Below are 18,572 nucleotides of genomic sequence, written 5' to 3'. Positions count from 1 at the left end.
CCCTCAGAGGTTAGGGAGTGGATATACCATTTTCCAATCCTTTAATTACTTGTTTGGTCCTCCAGGCTACCAGCCCTTGACCTCTGGTGGTGTTTAAAAGTCATTTTCAGGGGCGCCTGGGTGGCTCAGTCGGTTAAGCGTCCGACTTCGGCTCCGGTCATGATCTCGCGGTTCTTAGGTTCGAGCCCCCTGTTGGACTCTGTGCTGACAGCTAGCTCAGAGTCTAGAGCCTGTTTTGGATTCCGTGTCTCCCTCTCTCTCTGACCCTCCCCTACTCACACTGTCTCTGTCTCTCTCAGAAATAAATACAAAAATTTTGAACAAACATTTTTTGTTATTTACTTTCATTGGGGCACCTGGGTGGCTCAGTAGATTAAGCATTGGATTTTGGCTCAGGTCATGAACTCACAGTTTGTGGGTTCAAGTCCCTGTCAGGCTCTGTGCTGACACCTCAGAACCTGGACCCTGTTTCAGATTCTGTGTCTCCATCTCCTTCTGCCCTCCCCTACTCACACTCTCTTTCTCTCTCAAAAATAAATAAGCATTAAAAAAATTAAAAGTCACTTTTACTAATAACAAGACACCATTCAACTTTATGGCTCTGAAGCATTTTCAGAAACTATGGATAAAGACAAAATATATCTGAAAAACATATTTTTCTTATAAATCATTATATCACAATATTATTGTGGGTAAACATAATAGGTTCAAAGTTATAGTAAAATTTTTTGATATGTTTTTCATGAATCTAGATATTAATATCAATACCAAGATTCTTTAATCCTCTAAAAGGTAAGTTTTCTTTAATTCACAAAATGACACTTAGAAGTACATTGCTTCTCATAGTGCATAGGGGTGGGCCTTTTAGTTTTCCTCTTCATAACTCTAGACCAAATATTCTTGGAAGGTATACTCACCTCTCCGAATCTATTTCAGTTCTCTCTGTATTCCGGATATACCATTTATTTCAGCGTGGAACAAGTACCGCATATCTCATCATGAGGTGAGAGGGTATCTAATGCAAAGAGATCACAATGGCTAAACTCCTATGTGTATTACATATATAAAAAGTATTTTATTGGTTGATTTGGGGATGCAACTTCCCACATAAAAATAAATAAATAAATAAAATAAATAATAAATAAATAAAAAGAAAGCAGACTTTATTTNTACTCAACAATCGAAAAGATAGGGCAAAAAGTTCCCATCAATGCCATTCCCGAGTCTTGCCTGTTAACAGTTTCCATTAATGTGGTACGTTTGCTAGAATTAACAGATCAATATGGGTGAATTCATATTAACTAAAGTCCATTCCTCATTCAGATTTCCAGTATTATTTTTACTTTATAAAACATATTAAAAATATATATGTATATATATATGTTTTAATTTCTAAGGAGTTAAACATTTAAATTATAATAAGGCCACTAATTTCTAAATAAGTTGTTGCCTATATACACACACATATATATATTTTTCCCTTTGAAGTAAATATTTTAACCATACAGATTGCTTTAAGAAATATTGTGCTATTCTGGTAACATGGCATCAGTATTTTGTCTTTAGATATGACTTAGAAATGGCCAGAAAATATCTTTCAGAATCTGAAAGACAGATAGAAAATACGAAGGACATCTCAAGAACTACCATGGAATTTATTTTTAATTCTTTCAAAGAGTTATCTTAAACTGCTTCTACCTATGAAAAATTTTGTTTCTGATTTTGTTCTGTCTCAGTGTGAGACTATATCCACAGCAAATGGAAAAACATGTATTTGTAGGATAAAACTAACTGAAAGCCACACCTTAGAGAGCCTCATCCGTCATGAGATAGAACATGGCCAGTCTGCCAGTAGACTCAAAGGTGCCATCTCCATTCATTTGTCACACTTGCCCTTTAAGACATATCCATTATCATAACTTTTGTGATATCCATTTCCTTGCTATTTTATATCATTTTGTTTCCCTCTGTTTGGGAACTTAATATAAGTGTAATATTAACATATGGTTATCTTCTGTATCTTCATTTGTTCAAAAATTTTTGAGAGACTTTGCTGCATGACTACATGCAAAGTTTTTTCATTTCCAATGTCTGAATATTCCTACAATGTTTGAAAATACAGTTTGGTTATGTATTATGCTGTTGGTAAGTATATATATTTATTTATGGCTATGATTATGATTATAGACATATGATTATGATTATGATATATTATACATATGATTATTTTGTTGGTGTGTGTGTGTGTGTGTGTGTGTGTGTGTGTGTGTGTTTAGGTTGGAAAGTGGCTCTCTTATGATCTCTCTCTCTCCAGGAAGGAAAGAAGGTCGATTATATATAGTCTTAAATTCATGTAAATATGTTAAAAAGAGAAGTTCTGATACACTAATGATTTTGTTCAGTAGTAAATCCTTATGTATGGGATGCTTTTGGCTAGATGTCTCTACTTTAGAATTACTTATTACTTATATGAACGTAGTATCTGTAGATTCATAAGGCATGGTTCCTGGGAAAATTTTATAGAACTCTGCAAATATCTGGACATAAAATAAAAATTGTGTCCTAATATCAACTGATTCCTTCTGTGACATGCCTGCTGTGCTCATTCAGATGTCTCATCTTTCATTCTCAGCAATTAGCATGTGTCTGATGGAGAAAATATTGGGGGGATTATGTAGAGTCTTCCAGATTTCTCCCTGCTTCTCCTGGGCCTCTTCATTGCTTGTATCCTAGAAATGATTTGTAAAATGTGTTATTGGCAAGATCTTGGATTTGTGTGAGTCTGACGGTCACAGTCTTATCAGTTATGCTATCTCGGGAATAGGCAGAGCTGCTGGGCCTGAACAGGTGCATTCCAGCTGCTGGAGATGTAGCTGACAGTGGCTTACAGCATCCTTCCTGCTCAGCGAAACTGCCCTTGTCCGGTGGGAGCCACTTTGCTTAGAGACACCTGCATGGAACGCTTCTCACTCACTGTGTTCTCTTGACACTTGACATGCCCAGCCTTATACGGTACCTTCTTTCTTCTTTCTGCTCTTCTCCTAATGATTAGGCAGATTAAATGAACTTTTCTGAATTTGTTCTTACTTCTCTCCCTTTTCACCCAGCTCCTTATGTCTGTTTATCATCTTTTTTTTTAAGTTTATTATATTTTGAGGGAAAGAGAAAGAGGGATGCCAGAGTCCAGCTCCGGCCAGGCCCAGGGGTCCCTGAAGGATGGACGGTGTTGGCGAGGGAGGGATGAGAGAGATACGAGATTCTTTCTGGTTCACCAGCGAAGCCTCTCCGCACTGTCTGAGACTCAACCTCATTTTATGATTTAGTGTATGGGGGACAGCACAGAAGCGGCGTTCTGATGATAAATTCTTTTATCAGTAAAGACTTTCTAGAACATTAATATGCAAAAGGATGCCAGTCCATAAGCTGGGTATTATATTCCTAGTTGGGGGTCATCCAGGGGAATAAAACAATTACTCCACATACAGATGGAGAACACAGAAGTGTTTACCAGGAGATACACATTTTCTGAAGGCTCCTCTGACTTCTTGGCTTTTTCATCATTTCATGGAGGAAAGAATACGTGCCTCTACATTCATGGCCTCCAATTTTCTACTTGTACTAACTGACTCAAATTTCCTACCTCGAATAAAACAGATTTCTCTGGTGGTGGACATTGTCATAGTCTATTAGAGCTGCTATAAGGAAATACAACAGATTAAATAACTCTAAAACAACAGGAATTTATTTCTCACAATTGTGGAGGCTAGAAGTCCAGGTTAGGGGTGTTACCCTGGCCAGGTCAGGACTCTCTTCTGGGTTGCAAACTTCTTATTCTAGCCTCACATGGCAGAGATGAGGGAGCCCTTGCCAGACCTTTTTCATCAGAACATAATCCTATTCATGATACTCTACCATGTAAAATATATTTTTTTTGACCATGTAAAAATATATTTACCAATTTATTTTATTCTTGAAAGCAGAAACCAATTTCTATTCACAGAATTTATCTAGAATGCCCACTTATTTGTTTGTCATTTATGTATCATATGCCTATGATGTTGGCATAGAATTGCACAGGATAGTGAAAACGTTCTGGGCATAATGGACCACCAATTCTGACCTGAAATGGATTCTTATAAATCATCAGGTGGTGATACACCATATAAATAAAACTACAGTGGGGCTGTTGTGCCCAATTCGTGAGTCCCCAGAGACCCCCAAGGCGCTGACACCGATGCAAGTACAAAAGGCTCTTTATTACAAGCTTGAGCCGGGGCTCACCCGCCTACCGGTGTCGTGGCAGAAGGTGAAGCCCCGAACAATAGCGAGTAGGGTTTTTATGGGGTCAGGGATAAGAGTGTTACAGTGCACACATTGTACGTATAGCATCATCACATAAGCACCAATTACAATTGCACAGTACCCCTGGTAACAGTTTTGACCATTCAGTATCTGTGAGGTGTTCATTACTTTTGGTGGGACCCAATCATGACCTTTGAGGATCCTTTGAAAGTGACCAATTATGATGTGAGTTCAAACGGCCCACGTGGGTTCAGGCAAGTGGTGAGTAATTGGCTAGTTTGTACAAAATAACTGTCTGCAGTTCCCAGCCCTGACTCAGACCATAGGAATGTTTTTTGATTAGCTGATCTGAGGGCGGTCCAAGGATGGCTTCAGCCTTGAGCAATCTGAGGCTTTTCCTGGAACGGGGGCTACGTGCAGCCCGAGGGTGCTCTTAATGGAGGCCTTAATCTCAAAATGACGTTACTTAGGCTCTTCAGGGCAATGGGATAAGAATACCTTTGACGGAATGTGTTTGCATTTTTAATAGACTGGTCAGGCAAAGCCTCCCTTATATGTATGTTCTAACATTTTAAATGGATCATTCTGTATGCTGTATTGATAATAAGACATAGAGAAGCAGATGTGAAAGCACAGGGAAAGATGTTTGCAGAAATCCAGAAGAGATGTGATAAAGACTCATATCAAGATGTTAGCATTGATGGTGCTGAGCCCTGAGGAGGACTCATTCATTACTGGATGCATTTTGAAAGTGAACATTATATATTGTTGATATATTGTATATGGGCTGGTGGATTAATATAGGAACTAAGGCTTATTACAAGGATCTGTAGACTGGTAATACCATGGACTAAAAGGGAAATATACCAAAAATGCCAATTTTTGGAAGGAACACAGGAATTTTGTTGTTATTTATGCAAAATTTAAAATGAATGTTAGTGGTGAAACCACTAATAATACAGCTGAGTCAGGATAGGGCTAATGGAAGGGGATATACAGATGATTATGAAAGTTATTCATTCGATCAGAAAGGAATGAATGTAAGAGATGAGAAGGGGGTTAAAGACCACTGGGACATTCCTTTGTTTAGAATTTATGGAGAGAAAGATGCATCATTTCATTATCTACAAAGATATTCATATAGAGAGGACTACCTGCGAAGGATTACTTTCTGCATAGGTGTATTTCTGATACTTCCTTGTAATGCTCTTAAAGTATTAATTATTTCTTCATACACTGTAATTGTCCGTCTAATGCCCCACACCCCCACCTTTTTTTGGTCAGAGATTAGTGATTGTCTTTTAAATTTTTCTGTTCTACCCTTAAAATATGAAACATTCAGAATTTGAGCAGGGAATGATGTAGAAGCACATGAATAGTTCTTTGGATGCTATGAAGTCATCAGATTCTAATAAGAAAAGTAGTAAAGTTGTTACTGACAATATCACCAGTTGGTGTGAGACTCATACTAGTTGCCAAAGCAAAACAGAAAGATTTTCTAGGCCATCACTCTGCTCCTTCTTTTTAGCAGCAGTTTGTTATAATGCTAATAATATACACTCATGAAGAAAACATGTAATAAAATCTAAATAAACTATCAAGTTGGATTTTATAATACTAGAGCAATGTACCCAAATGTGCCAAGTGTTTTCCTACTTTGTTACAATAAAATTTTATTTATTTATTTTTATTTTGCAAATGAGAGCACAACATTCATCAAAGCCACCAATTCCTAGCAGACTACAACAATTTTTGAACACAAAGAGAAGATTGTATACAATTCCTCTCTTGGAACAGATACTGATTTTCATCGACCTTCTTTAAAGTGTTAAGAAAAAATAGTTTATTAGCTTAGAGAGATTGAATTGTATTTTTGGATAATTTACACGTGTGGAATTATTTCTGTGAGAAGAGAAAAATCAATGTTGCAAATTTGGTATCTTAATTTAGAGAGACAAGGGAATTCTATTAATAGGTCTTGGTGTTTTATCTCTGTTGTGTTATTTCTATGAAACTTTTATAAAACTTAATAGTACATTATATACAGGGAAGCAGTTGTTCTTTATTAGACTACAATGTTTTACGGATGCTGTAGGTTAATTGTGTCAGTGTTTCAACTTAAGAACTATAATTAATACGACCCTTCGATTTCCCTGTGGGCACAGGTGTTCCTGGATATACAGATGAAATGCTGTGACTAGTTTCATAATTGAGAAGCAAACTTCATAATAATGAAATGTTCAGAAAGTATGAATAGAATAACAATTACTTCATGAAAAATATAATTTTTAATGTAGCAGAGAGAGGACTATAATACTGTTGTACGATTGTTGGATCTAATAGCTGATACAAGTTTCATTTGAATTTAAGCGGATGCAAGAAAATTAAAGGAACATATCTTTAAAAACTCTTCACAGTAATATGGTAAAATAATAAAATGAATCTAAGTTCAGTGGTACCCCTTGCTAAATGAAAAAATAAAATGAAAGAAATATCTCATTTGTGCAAGTTGTTTTCTAATTTGAACACTGGTTGTTGATTGGTATTTCCCAAACATTGGATGAATCTTTAAGATTTTGGGGTGCCTGGGTGGCTCAGTCAGTTAAGAGTCTGACCTCAGGTCAGGTCATGATCTCACCATTTGTGATATCAAGCCCCATGTCTGACTCTGTGCTGGTAAGTTCAGAGTCTGGAGCCTGCTTTGGATTCTGTACCTCCCTCTCTCTCTCTGCACCACCCCCACCCCTTGCTCATTCTCTGCCTCTGTCTCTGACGGTTTCTTTCAAAAATAAATAAACATTAAACAACTTTAAAGATTTCTGCTTATATACTTTAAAACTTTTGAAAATCAGGGTATTCCTGAAGACTAAATGTAATTCCAATAAATGCTAGAAGGAATGACATCCAAAATAGACTTCATAAAAATATAGCCTGCATTTCAAATTATTTCTATCAAAAAGAGGTAGGAAAATTTTCTCAATACGTTCTTTGCTTTTTGTTGTTGTTGTGGGCGAGTTGGAGTCTTATATCTCCCTGTAATTTCTTCTTTATCTATCTTTAATTTAGATTTACACACACACACACACACACATACACATATACACACACACACACACACACACAAGATTTGGACAACAAAATGAAGTCTTAATTCTAATGATAAAATAAGCTATAAACTAACAATAGTACTTTAGATAAGTCATCAAACCCAAAGTTTTTTGGGCTGTTTCTGAACTTCTGTAGGTCAGAGATTGTTTATTATTATTATTTCTAACATCCCACCCACCCACTTGGACTGACAGAGAGACAATTGGCACACTTTGTATTTCCTCTACTTACATCTAATTCTAAATCTAATAGTGGGGGGCACTCCCCTTTTACTGCAACATCATGCTGGTAATTGGAGAATTAGAGCATTCTGAACTAGGCTAGTATGTATAGAAATGTGAGTCAGCTCTCAGCATCCTGCCTCAATTTGGTGAAGCATCCCTGTATTTGGAATTATATTTCATAGATTGTGACTTGGATCTATGGTGTTTTTAATTAAAGGCAAATGGAGCACCCTAAAGGGAAAGGAATAATCCAGGAAGCATAACTGTGTGAGCAAGAACATTCTACGGCAAATGACAAAATTCAGTGTACCACTTACTGTAACAGATTCCTAGCCTATTTCTCAGTGTATTTTTCAGGAAAGAGCTGATCCTAAAAATAAAGAAAAGAAGAGAAAAGAAAACAAAAGAAAAGAAAATGAAATAAGAAAAGAGAAAATAAATAAAATAAAATATCTAAAGAAAAAAAAAACCCAAAACCAAAACCAAACAAAACATATTCCAGCAATAAAACTATGGTAGAATGAAAAGAGCACCAGTGTGAGACCTCTGGATATTGACAACATTTAATAAAATCTATGAATTGGAACAAAGAAACCAAAACCAAAAAGTAGAAAACAGAAACTTTAAGTACTACAAAATGGAATAGAAGGAAAAAAATGAAACACATATATTTGGTAAGTGATCCCAAAGAAATTCTTAAAGTAATCACCCAAAAGAGGACCTCAAGAAAGTCATTCATTTCTAAAACACAAGACTAAAATCCAGCAGTCTTTCAAAGTGGGGGGGGGGCACATCCAGAGATAAAGTCTTTGTAAAGAATTAGCTAATTTTGAGGCATGAAATTTCCCTATCAATTTTCATGTCCACTACTTCCTGAATTCCTCTCTTTCTCTCCCTCTTCCTCCCCCTCCTCCCTCTTCTTTGCAGGGGGTGCTCTTAACCTCTTATTTTCCCCCCCTGAGTCTGCAAGATCAATTATGAAAGTATGTGTTCAATACACACTATAATTTTTGAACTCTGATTTGAGGATTTCCCCGTTTGTGCTATAAAATACAACTCACTGCTATGGCGCTACCCCTGGTCACCCCTGCCGAGGACCTTTGGGAACCTGTGCTGTAGATGTCCGTGCACGTGCAAGGCATCTTGACACATATCTTCATCTTAAAATGCGATTGCTTCAGACAAATAGGGTTTGCACAGTTTATTAGTTTTTGTAGAATATTTTATTGCGAAACTACGGTGATTATCAGTACTGTTACAGTTAAGGGTATTTTTGTCTAAGGCGCCTGCTCCCCTGCTCCCTGGATATACAAAATCACACAGTGTTTTGTAATTTTCAAGAAAAGAACAAGATTTTCATGAAATAAATTGAACAAATTGGTTGTATTTGGGAAGGAAATCAGAGTACCATTTGCGATTCTTTTAACATGGGGGTACAGAAAATGCAGAGGATAATTTTTTTTGTTTGATATGGAATATGATAATTGCTTTTCTGAAATACAACATTTAGATCTGCTAGGAGACTGACTTGAGAAGTGAGAATAAATTTGTTAACGCTTGCTCTCTAATAAAAAAAAATTAAGAATGTATTAGGTACCTGCTTTTGAAAAGGAAAACCTGAGCTTAGTTCAAAAGTTATTGCATATTTTTATTAAAATATAACAAGCACAGGAATGTGTACATATATGTTGAAAATTTTATATTGTAATAATGACTTGGAGAAAGAACTGTTATGCCAAAGGAAAAATAAAAGTATTAAGATTAAAATATGGCTGTTAGAAATCTTATTCTAGCCTATCTGAGGAAATAATGAGTATCTCCAGGGGCAGACTCACACAAACATTATTTCACTCTTGGCAGAGGATATGTAGACTATTAATGGAAGATACCTATTAGATTTATAAGGCCTCATAGCAAAAATCATATAGGCTACCTTCATGCATTGTTTTAATTAAAAATCTTAACTGAAAATGTGCAGCAACATATCATTACACTTAAAGATAGAACCTCTACTCTATTGAACAGATGATAAATACCATTCCAGATACTTTCTATATGCCTGTCAAAGGTAGTTTTTAAGCCAGAAAAGAGGATAGTCAGAGTTTAAATATTTTATTCCGTTTATATCCATAAAATTTATCTTCTCAGAGGTTTTATGAAATTTGAAAGAATTGGGTCCGTGAAACATACACAGATGACACGAACACATATGGCATGCAATGTCTTTTGAAAAAAAGAATGTTTAGAATTTTCATTGGGAAAAAAAATCAAAACGCTACAAAAGGAAGCAAGTTATAATTAATTTATTAGAGGTTTTACTTCCTTGTCTTCCCATGTCCTGTATGTATATCCACACAGCCCTATGCTTATGTATAATTATTTTGAGCAGGACGTAAATATAAAATAAAAACTCAAAGTTGACTTCCCTGATAATCACAGACCAGACTTCTCATTGTGATTCAATGTCTGAACTCTGTTTTTAAGTTATCAACTTCTAGTGATGTTTGTTGATGTTTTTCTGTGAAAGATATAAATCTTATATCAAAATAGATCTTGTCAGAAGTATGTTCTGCTTCATTGCCAACAATTGTGACATTAGTTTTAGCTGTTTTATTAGTTGTATCAATGACTTTAAATATTGTACATAAAATTGTCTTAACTGTTCTTCAATTTAAACAATGTCTCATTTGTTCACATTATGAAAGAGGAAGAAATGCATGCCTTTATATTTCTTTCACTGGTCTTTACAGTATCTTTCAGCCTCTGTACACTATATTTTTCTGTATTTTTAAGTTAACATTATTTATAATTATTGCACTTACATTCTTTCCTATAATGCTTTGACTAGTGGTAATGACATAATTGAAAAGCAAGCACTAGTTTTTATAATACAAGGGTTGTGTAAGGCACAGCCTGTGGGTAGACTGGATAGAAAATATATGATTTTATGTCATTCAACCCGTGTCACTTGATGGAAAATATCAATAATAAAAATGGAAAATATCAATAATAATAGTCAGTGGGAGATAGAAAACAAAAATATATCATAAGAAGTAAAAAAAGAGACATATTGCCATTAGTACAAAATACATGTATAATTTTAGCTGTAGGTTATTTTCAGCCTCCCTTTCTGAGCTTAAGGCTGTTCCCTGATACTTTCTGCTTTGTTACTCTTTTTATAACAATTGGATACTGAATTTTGAGGATCATATGAGTTTTAATTTTTAGTGTGTTGATCTGGTGAATTACATTAATTGACTTTTTTGAATAATAAAATAACATTGCATGTTTGGGATTAAACCAACTTGTTCCTGTGTATTAACTTTTTCAGATATATGGCTGTGTTTTATTTACTAATATTTTGGTGAAGATGTTTCTTTCCATATTCATTAAGGATATTGATGAGTAGTTTTCTCAACATGCAATATCTTGGTTGGTGTTGGTTTCAGGGTAATAATGAGCTCACAAAACAACTTGAGAAATATTACTTTCTCTTCTAATTTCTTAATCAGTTGTATAGAGTTAGTATTAGTTCTTCCTTAAACATTTGGTGGAGTTCACCAGTGAAGCTGTTTGGCTGTAAGTTTGTTTTTTTTTTTCCTTTTGGATTTTTTTGAAACTTTTTAATCTTGAAATAAGTTTATACTAATTAAAGAATTGAAAAGGTAGTTCAGAGTTCCTATAGACCCTCATTCAATCTTTCCTTAAGTTAGCATCTTACATATTTAGGGTACAGTTCTCAATACTAAGAAATTAAGCATCATATACTACAATGAACTATACTACAAACTTTATTCAGATTCTACTTGTTTTTCCCTGATAATCTTTTTTGTTTGTTTCCAAGATCCAATCCAGGAAACCACATTCCTTTTAGATTTGGTGAATCCTTAGTATTATACAGTCTGTGACATTTCCTCCACTGGAACTTTTTTTTTTTTTGTCTTTCTTGACCTTGAATAAGAACATCACTCTCCCTGAATCTCCTAATTTTCACCAATTGGGAGTTCTCCAAACCCTGGTTTTAGGGTTTTATGGAAGCTTTATTATATAGGCAAGATTGATTAAATCCTCAGCTGTTTGGTGATTGACTTCAATCTCCAGCCCCATTCCTCATGCCGGAGATGCTTAATCACATTGTTGACTCCAGTCGAACTTTCCAAAAGACACGTTATTAGAATAAAAAAGACACTTTTTATTGCTTTTATCACTTAGGAAATTCCAACGCTTTTAGGATCTCTCTGCCAGAAAGAAGGCCAAAGACCAGATATATGTTTTTTATTTTAAATCACAGTACCACCTCCGTATTATAAGTTTGTATGATATTTACTGGTGGTTAGAATGATTTTATGAATATTTGAGAAAATACTACAGAGTCTCATTGCAGCCTATCAGAGGATACAACTCTACCTCTTTGAGGGAGAAGTCAAAGAATGTGGATTAACGTGTGTTAACAGTCACAGAGATTAAAAATTATTTGGGGGAGGTATTCAGGCATAAAAAAGATCTTTTTCTCCTTAAGCTCCACCACTAATTTTAGCATTCAAGAGTGGATCTTCTCTGCAACAATTATTACTCAAATGTTCTACTGGCAATTTCCTGTTTTTCTCATTCCTTCTACGTTTTTAAATTAGAATTTTTCTAAAAGGATGAGCTGGATTTTTTTACTCTTACTAAGTTATTTATTCAATCCTTTATTTATACTCCTATGAACATCTGGGTATTTATTTTATTCTTTGGGTTATAATTCACTATTATTATTACATTTATTTAAAAATATTTTTTAAATGTTTATTCATTTTTGAGAGACACCGAGAGCTAGAGTGTAAGTGGGAGAGAGGCAGAGAGGGAGGGAGACACAAATCTGGAGCAGGCTCCAGTCTCTGAGCTGTCAGCACAGAGCTTATGAGGGACTCAAACTCATGAGCTTTGAGATCATGACCTGAAGCGAAGCTTGTTGCCCAACCGACTGACCCACCCAGGCACCCCTGTATTTAATTTTTTAATCTCATAACTTTCCAGTTTTGGTCATTGGGAGCCTTTTGAGTTCAGTTCCTTTTGTACTTATTATAGGCCTCATTGAAAAAAAATTTTTTTCTACTTCCCTACTTTTAGGAACCTCATAAAAATTCATTTTGCTTTTCCCTGACTCTGTCTAGGGATAATGATTTCTCCAAGAACCTCTGGCTGCTTTTAATGGCAAATTATACTTTAAAAACTGGATCTGCATAAGTTAGGTGTTTTTCTGCTCCTGAGATGTTGCTTTTTCTAATCCCTCCAATCAGACATACCATGAAATGTAAATTTGTAGTCTAATCCATGTATACACCCATATGTGTATTTATCCATGCATATGTATACATATTTTCTATGTGTATGCATATATATACATGTGTGTAAATATATATGTAATATATAGTATGTATGTATAGTATGCATGTATATATAATACATAAATATGTATGTATATATACACATCTTTAAATATACACATACATATAGTATGCATGTATATATAATACATAAATATGTATGTGTATATACTCATCTTTAAATATACATATATATGTATATTTAAAGATGAATTTATATTTCTGTCTCCAATCTAGCATACAAGATTCGAGTTGGGTAGTTTTTAATACTAAATATAATTTGCTTATTAGATACCATATTATTAGATTTCTTATATCTTTCTGACTGAGTTTTGGCAATAATTGTTTTTCAAGAAGTTCTTCCATTAATTTAAACTTGTCAGGTTTAATGACATAATATTCTTCATAATAGTCCCTGTATTATCCTTTAATATCTGTAAAGTCTGAGATTATATCCTCTCTTTCATTTCTAGTATTAGAAATTTGTATCTTTGTTTTTCTGATGCTTATCTCTAGAAGTTTATCACTTTTATTGATAATTTAAGAAATAATCTTTAGTTCATTAATTATCTCTCCTGTTTATGTTTTGTTTCATTGATTTCTGCCTACTTGTGTTTAATTCACTTTCTTCTATTACGATTATCTAATTGGAAGTAAAAATCATTGATTTGAGTCTCTCTTCTTTTCTAATATAAAAATTTATGTTATACATTTCCTTCTAAAGAATGTGTTAGCTGCATCCCACACTTCTTAGTATATGATGCTTTCATTTTCATTCATACCAAAATGTTTGATAATTTTCCTTGTGGTATTCTCTTCTATTTGTGGATTATTTGGAAGCATGCTGCTTTATTTCTACAGAGGTAGGCATTGTCCAGATACACTTTTGATAATGACTTCTTGTATTTTTATTTTATTATTATTATTTTTGAATTTTTTAAATGTTTATTCATTTTTGAGACAGAGAGACAGAGCATGGGTGGGAAGGGGCAGAGAGGAAGACACAGAATTCAAAACAGGCTCCAGGCTCTGAGCTGACAGCACAGAGCTGGACACAGGGCTCGAACTCACAGACTATGAGATCATGGCCTGAGCCAAAGTCAGACGCTTAACCAACTGTGCCACTCAAACACTCCTTTGTTATTTTAAACATACTGAGTTTTGGTGTCTGGCCCACAATGTGGTCTGTCTTGTTCACTCAGTCATGTATATTTAATAATATATATTTTCTGTGTTTCTGTCTGTGAAGTTTCACTCAGCATAATGCCTTTTGCCCCTCAGCTCTATTGAGGTATACTTGTCAAATAAAAGTTGTATATACTTATGGTGAACAATGTGATGTTGTAATTTACATATGTATTGTGAAGTGATAACAAAAATCAAGCTCATTAACATATCCATCACCTCATACAGTTCTCATTCTTTTGTGTGAGAGGGGAGAACACTTAGGATCAACTACCCTGGAGAGTTTCAAGTATACAATTGTGTATATTGACTATAGTCTCTGCGCCTCTAGCACCTGAGGCCTCTAGAATTTAGTCTTCCTGCGTAACTGTAACTGAAACTTTGTATCCTTTGATCAACATCTCATTATTTCCCCCACCCATTATTTCTGTTAACAAGGTCACTTCTGAACTTTGTTCAAATTAGATAAAGGTATTCTTTCAGAGGAAGCTGTCTTGGCTCAGTGCATATGACTTCACCAGTAGAAGACAGATTAAATTTTATACCCACCTCACTGAACATCTTCACAGAGTTTACAAACAATAAAACTGGTTTATGGTTGTCTGGTAACCAGTAATCCAAGTCCTTAATACTTTATTAAAATGTATTAAAATGTGAACAGTCAGAAAAACACAGAATAAAGAGCAAAGATGTCTTTAATTTACTGACAATTGAATGTGTTCAAAAGAATATGAGTAAACAGTAATGATCTTTGATTGTCAATTGAAGTCTAATTGACATTCAGTGTTATTTAGTTTTAGGAGTACAGCATAGTGATTAGACAATTCTCTACATTATGCAGCACAAACCACAGTAAGTGTAGTTAACATCTGCCACCATACATAGTTCAGTTAAGATATTTACACTCAAACTGTAGCCCTTTTCATTAGATGTAATCTGTGTTAACTTGTGAGTTTTATCCCAGACATTTTTTCTGTTATATGTCAATTAAAAAATATTTAGTTACATAGATATCTCTTCTTATAATCTATCACATTACACATAATTATTTATTCCTAAAATATGTATTGAATTCCTATTGTGCCAGACACTCTTATAGGAAGTTGGAATACATTAGTAAACACATGCACACACATACACACATACAAACTTGTTCTTACTGAGCTAATCTTTTAGTGGTGAGACATGGACATAAACCCTAATATAAAAATTTTTAAATGTGTGTAATTGTTAGAATGTACAAAATAATACAAAAATAAATCAGGGTATGGAGAAACACAGGCCTGAGGACATATGTTTTGTTTTGCAATTGTAATTTACTTATTTTACAGATATTTTTAAATAACATTTTTTAAATTTTATTCATTTATGTTAATTTTTCAATTTTGAGGGAAGAATCCTTATTAATTTTCCACCTCATATTCTAGTTTGTTTGAGCTTGTTTCTGGTTCTTTATATGAAAGCTTAGATAATTGTTTTATACTTTTTAAAATAATATATATGAATATAATGTAATATTGTGGATTTTCCTGAGTTGTAGTTTAGTTAAATCCTATAGATGATCCTGAACAGTGTTCTTTTTGTTATTTATCTTAAATCATTTGAATTCCTCATTAGCTAGAATCATGTGGAAATGCATTTTTAATATATTAATTGTAAATGTGTTTATATATCTGTGTATGATATTTTTTGTCATAATCTGATAATATTGCTTTGTGGTCAGCGATCATGAAATGCGCAAAATTTGTTTTGGGAAAGTATAGAGTTTTATTTCCTTAAAGATATTCTATGCAGAACTTCTTAGCTGTCTTTTAGACCTTCCCTATCTCCTTACTGCTTATATAATCCATTAATTCCCAGGAGGAATATGTTAAATTCATCCACTATAGTACTATATTTGTTAAGATCATATTTTGTTTACTCACTCAGTCTTGTGTAACTGGAGCTTGTGTTGTGTTAAGACAAATTCTCAGCTATTGCATCTTATTGATGGATTGTAAACTTTATGACAAAATATATCTTGTCCCTTTTGTATCAGTTATATTGAATTCTGTTTTACTTGATGTTTCAATTAACACAGATTTTTGCTTTTGTGTTTGCCTGTTCTAATCCTTCTCATTATTTGTTTTAAGAAATCCCCAAGGTGCTTTATTTAAACTAGTAATATCTTTTGGCAATTACTAATATTTTTGCCTTACTCTGGGATGTCTGAAATCAACTTCTCCATTTAATATGTGTGTGGTCCTGAGAAACGTGAACTTTTATATGCCTTAGCTTCTTCATGGGGAGTTATGAGAGTTAAATCATTTAACACAGGTAAAACTATAATAATATTGTTTGACAAGCTGAAAGCATTCAAAATCATGACCCATTTTTGACATTTGAAAAATATTTTATCATATTTTAATTGATTAGTGTTTCATCATTCAATATTTAAAATATATATACAGTTAAAATTTGTATTTCTCTTGTAGTTACAATCAAATTTATAATACAGACAGGAAAAACTATATTTACTTTCCTTTACCTAGCAGAGTGTCATTAGCTGTGTATCCTTTGAAAAGGAAAGAACCCTGTCTTACTTTGACCTTTCTTCTCCATATGATAGTTTCAGCCTGCAAGCACATAATCTAAAAACACAGAGGCATTGTTAGGATTGTTCAAATAATTTACACAAACTCTAAAGGGACTAATCTTGTGAAGTGTAGAAAATGTGTCACCACATAATTTTTTATAAGGAGAACTCTACTTCTTGTTTTCCAGAATTGTTAAACTTATTATTAGTATAAGACTGCCCTTAAAATAAGCCTTGGGATCTTGGACTTGAAGGTAAATTCGAAGGAAGCTTGATTCTCTGCTACTAGGCACTGAGTGTAGACTTGAATAAATACTTTATGAGTACTTATCACCCACGGCCAGAGTGCACTGGCGCCCATGGCTTTTCCATTTTTGTTCCGTCTACAACCGCCAAAGGTACAAAGTCTTTCATTCACCACTGTCATTTTTTAAAAATGTTTTTAACATTTTTATTCATTTTTGAGACACAGAGACAGCATGGAGAGGCAGAGAGAGAGAAAGAGATATAGAATTCGAAGCAGGCTCCAGGCTCAGAGCTGTCAGCACAGAGCCTGATGGGGGTGCTCAAAGCCACAAACTGTGAGATCATGACCTGAGCCATAGTCCGACACTCAACTGACTGAGCCACCCAGGTGCCCCTCACCACTGCTAATTCTAAATCCATGACTTAAACACTTAATCCATGACTTAACAGTGTTATGCTTCTGTAAGTATGCCATTGAAACACACATCCAAAGAGAGTTTTTAAAATTAAAAATACAGGGTGTCTGGGTGGCTCAGTGGGTTAAGCCTCTGACTCTTGATTTCTTCTCAGGTTGATGCCCTTGGTGCGAACAAGCCCAGCTCACTGTCTGGCTCTGCACTGATAGACTGGAGCCTATTTGGAATCCTTTCTCTCTTTTGACACTCCCCTGCTCATGTTCGTTCTCTGTCTCTCTCCCACACAAAACAAGAAATTAAATTAGACATATTAGAACATGGTATTCATATTAGTCTGAAATGTGTTTCTTTTTTCCTGGAAATATTTTGAAATTCTTCCAAGTCAATCTTCCTCCATTAAGAATCCATCACATTGTTTTAATTTTTTTAATGGTTACATGGTATTCAATAATATTTAAACATACTCCTTACCACATCGGTTTCCATTTTTTATTATAATAATAATAGCACATTAATTAATACATAAATAAAAAATCTAATAAAAATGGATTTCATTTTTATTATTGTAAGATAGACTCCTCAAAATGTAATTAGGACCCTAAATGTATATATATTCCTTGTCAAATTATTTTCTAAACTTGCCATGGTAATTTATATCCTCCAAGAGAATAACAAAATTCCTCTCTCTGTGAACTTTTCCAAGCACTGGAAGTATAAAGCTTCTATAGAAAGTCCAATGTCTGAGACAATGTTACTTAATAGAACTAGCTGGTTATGCGATGTAAAGCTCATAAATGATTTTTCAATTAGATTTACTTCATCAATCACCTCTGAAAGCTATATATCATAGTCACTCATTATGTCATGGTTTTATAACCTTATTTTTGTAGTTTAAGAGTTTTGCTTTATGTATTTCGCTACTATTATCTTTGGTTCATTAAGATTTATAGCTGATATGGATTTCTCAGAGTGTGGAAATTTGTTGAACAAAAACACTGCTGGGATTTTCTTTAAAAGCTGTTGTCCCTTCATTTCTCTCTATTGGTTATTTGTTTTACCAACCTCACAAATGTATTTGCATTTGTCTGATGTATATTTGATTTTTTTCCTTTGCTTTATCTTTGAGTTGATGTGTGTGTGTGTGCGC

The sequence above is a fragment of the Crocuta crocuta genome, unplaced genomic scaffold (genome assembly GCF_008692635.1).
Source record: "Crocuta crocuta isolate KB4526 unplaced genomic scaffold, BGI_CrCroc_1.0 scaffold51, whole genome shotgun sequence".
In the NCBI taxonomy this organism is placed as follows: Eukaryota; Metazoa; Chordata; class Mammalia; order Carnivora; family Hyaenidae; genus Crocuta; species Crocuta crocuta.
This window is presented reverse-complemented; position numbering follows the sequence as displayed.